Source organism: Prosopis cineraria, unplaced genomic scaffold (genome assembly GCF_029017545.1).
Source record: "Prosopis cineraria cultivar Desert tree isolate PC_DT_omini unplaced genomic scaffold, ASM2901754v1 PC11, whole genome shotgun sequence".
NCBI classification, from domain to species: Eukaryota; Viridiplantae; Streptophyta; class Magnoliopsida; order Fabales; family Fabaceae; genus Prosopis; species Prosopis cineraria.
The window spans coordinates 27459025-27462988 of NW_026555342.1; the positions used below are offsets into that span (position 1 = coordinate 27459025).

At 30.9% G+C, this 3964-nt stretch overlaps 1 long non-coding RNA gene across 1 annotated transcript; it reads right to left on the minus strand.

Annotated features, from left to right (window-relative positions):
• Positions 1-681: 681 nt before the first annotated feature.
• Positions 682-2528, minus strand: LOC129285498 (uncharacterized). The gene is made up of 3 exons (XR_008587225.1): positions 2118-2528; positions 1573-1637; positions 682-699 (listed from the first exon to the last, which is right to left on the minus strand). It is a non-coding gene; the product is annotated as an uncharacterized LOC129285498 (long non-coding RNA).
• Positions 2529-3964: the final 1436 nt, after the last annotated feature.

A 3964-nucleotide genomic window follows, 5' to 3' on the forward strand; every position in this document is an offset into this window, starting at 1 on the left:
GTCAGCCATTTTCTACAATTATTAAGTGCATCCTGCAACTCAAAAACTTTGAATTATTTTTAATACATATAACAAAGTAACTATTGACCATTATGTTTTCCTAAGCATAATAAAGATGAAATGAAAAAATTCAGATGACAAATTATAATCTTTCAAGTGCAAAAAAGTTAGATAAACTCAATAAACATAAGCCATAAGTGCAACTTACTGAAATCTATAAGATGTATATGCTTATGCTTAAATCTACCTCAAATACATATACATTTTGTTCAATTTCCTTGAGGAGAAAAAGTGAAGAGAAACGTGTATTTAGTGATCAAGTTATGTAATGATCAAATACATACATATTTTGTTCACATTTCCTTCAGGAAAAAAAAATAGTGAAGAGGAAAAACATATCTACTTAGTGATCAGGTGAAGAGAAATCTATATGAGGTATATGCTTAAGTTTAATGAGTCTATCTCAAATACATATAAATTTTGTGCATATAAAACAGAAGGTTCTTCCTTCAGGGGGAAAAAAATATTAAAACTGCAAAAGAGAAACTAATTACATGGGGCTTGGTTTCCGGAAAAAGTTTTTATTTTGATTCTATGTGTAATCCTCTACAAGTAAGGATTGATATGTAGTACCACACGGAATGTGAGCGGCATAGTAGTTGATTCACCTGCAATTTTCTCCTTTCCTCCACTTAATTCCTGCAAGGAAATATTAAGGGACAACTAATTATCACCGTGAAGTTTCAGGTTACCTCGCCATTAGTTTAAAATATGTCATATGGAAAAGGAATTATGTGATGCCTCATTTCCAGATCAGTTAATGTTAAAATATAAAACTATGCTTACATTCTGAAAGTAAAAATATTTTTTAATGAAGAAATGGTCCTTTTTCTCAAAGCCAATTGAGCCACCTTCCTCCTTTCAATATTTACATTTTTCTAATCTATCCTGTTCTTCTGTGATCTTGTAATGAACTAACTTGCACTATATGCATGTGAGACTTCCCTAAGCACATTAATTGATGAGAAAATTAAGAGTTAGAGGTACCTTTATCTAAGCTTAAACATTGCTCAGAACGCTTAAACTAAGAATTGAAAAAGCATGAACAGGGCAGTAAGATTTGAATCCTAGGAGGATGTCTTATACTCCAGTTACCTTTTCTTCTAATAACCTTTTTATTTTTATCCAAAAAGAAAATGAAGTTCTGCATTTATGTTAGGCTGACCAGATTCTACTTTATTCCTATTTTGCTCTTAAAATTGGAATAGACGTACCTTTGTTGGGCCAAACCAGATGAGACACGTTATCTTCAATGTCCTTGTTATCATGCAAGTTTGATAGTTCTTAATTTTCATATTTTAAGGATCTACCAACTCAATAATTTTTTTCTAAAAACTAACCACTTGGAATGAGCAGTGAAATGATAATAGCTAGACCCTTAAAAACCTCATATCTTGGGTAAGAGGTGTCATATAAGGTAGCAAAATGAAGGGCCTAATTAATAATCACAGACAGAAACAACCTGAGAAGAAATATCCATGCAATGTAATTGGAAAAGCGGGGGAACAAAACCTGGTCTGCTACATGACTTGCAGCTTCTGAGTAAGTTCTGCAATCTTCTTGAGCTTGGCTGCAATCTAATTGGAAAAGTAGGTGAATGAACCTTATCCGGTGAAGCAAGGCTATAAATATATAAATATCCATGGATTATTTAACCAAGATAATTAATGGTCTCCCTTTCGAAATTGAGACTCTTATTTTTAAATATCATCAAGAGTCATTAACATTTATCGTCATATAAAAAATAAATTCTCACAAATACCACTGCCATGCCCTCTCAAACACTTCTGACCAACCTTGAGAACATTCCTGACATCCCCCTAAAGAACCAAGAAACCATGCCAAGCATAAATTGAGAAAGATACAATAACTAATGCCAAGCATAAATAAATAATGCAGAAGATACATCCCTTTCTCATCATAGCCTGATGCAGAGAGACCACTTATGTCTATGATGGTAAAGATACAATAACTAATGCGAAGCCATCAAATGATTCGAGAGATAACCATCTGAAGGATAGTAAGAGAAACACAAGAAACCAGAGGATATGGCTTACAGTTTAAAGTTCCTTTCTCTGCGATTTGGGTCACCACCGATCGTCTCTCTCTGCTCTATAACTTCCTTCATGCCAACTCTTCCTTTTTTTTTTTTTTTAATAAAACCATCTACCAGGTTACTCCCCCTCTATCATATCTCGGCCTCTCCTTTAAGTAGTTGAAGGGAGCGAGGATCTCCAGCCTCCACTTCATGCATTAGCTTGCTTTTTTGATGACCTCTGCCCCGATCATCAGACTTCTATCTCCTTTTGTGCGACTCTATCTGCGATTCCGTTCTCCAGTACGACTGCGATGTTCCAGCTCACGATGATCGCGACTTAAGAACCACGAGATGAATAAGGCAGAAAGAGATGAACAGATACAGAGAAAGAGCAGAGATGCCTTGAGGAAGGAAAAAAGATAAAAAAAGGCACGGTCTTTTTCATCCTGCTTAGACATTGCTCCACCTTGTTATGCTTCATATTACCTTTTTTCTGTGTTGTCTGAAAGTAGTCAGGAAAATGGAAATGTATCAGGCTTTTTTGGATAATGTGTTATTTTTAACATTAGACGCATTTCATTTTTTTATTTTTTAATGAGTGAATTTTATCTTAAAGCATAATTAATTAGTAATAATAATGTTTATCAATTTTCAGTTTTGAAAGAGAGGAAAGAAGATTAAGAAATAATAATATTTATTCAATCTTAAAAATTTTATAAGGTTATATTTTTGATTTAGTTTTTTTAAAAAATGTTATTAAAATAACAAAAATATTTTTTATTATTTTGTAACAATTTTTATTTCTAAATTTTATTTATGAAGGTGCTTAATTTTTCTTTTTTTTTTTCCTTTTATTTTTAAAAACAACTGAAAGTTTTAGATTAAATTAAAGGAACAAATTTCATGATGAAAAAAATTGATAACTACTAATTCTTTAACCTTTGAGAAGGGATAAAAATAAGATGGAGCATATAGAATTGATTAAAAAAATTTAAAAAATCAGCTTTATCATAATTTATGATAAGATTTAAATTTTGGAGCACCTCTCAAATAGACAACATGGATTAAAAAAAGAAAAACAAAAAGAAAAAAGCATGATGTTAAGCTTACCTGCAGAAAGCCCAAAAAGAAGCCATCAGTTTCAACAAGCTATGTGACTTAGGTGGCTTAAACGGCTTTATGAACAGTAACTTGTGAGAGGAGCCACAATTCTTGCAATGGCTTGGTGGAATTGCTTTCTAAGATATATTGATGATTCTCGGTGCCTTAAATTCGTTTCTTCAATCTTCTTAAAAAAAAATTATTCTCTCTAAACTATTTGATATATTAGTGAAGAGCATTTTGTTGCACTTTATTCTTTGTTTCACTACCTTTATCATTTTGATGCATAAATACAATACGTATTCAATACGTTGCTAATTTCATTTTTTTTAAAATATGTAAGATACGATACTAATTAATCCAATATGCGTGCGTGCGCACACACATAATACATAAAACTATTAAAAATATAATTTTAATTCAAACAATATTCAAATTGACATAGTTATATAGTGCTTTATAGGAATGTCAAATAAAATATAATCATTAATTATATTTTTATTCTATCCATACTTAATTATCTACAACCTAGTCTCGGCTAATAGTTCTTTGCTAAGGTTTTATAGGCCAATAGATTACATTCTTGCGTTTTATAGTTAAGAAAATATAATCTTTATCTTTTTATTTTATCTAAAATTTATTTTCCACCGAAAATATGATCTTTGACTTTAAAAGAAAATCAAAAAAATAAATTAGAAGAAAAAATATTAATATCACAATATTTAACAAAATTTATTTTCTTAAAAATAATTTGGGAGTATCGAC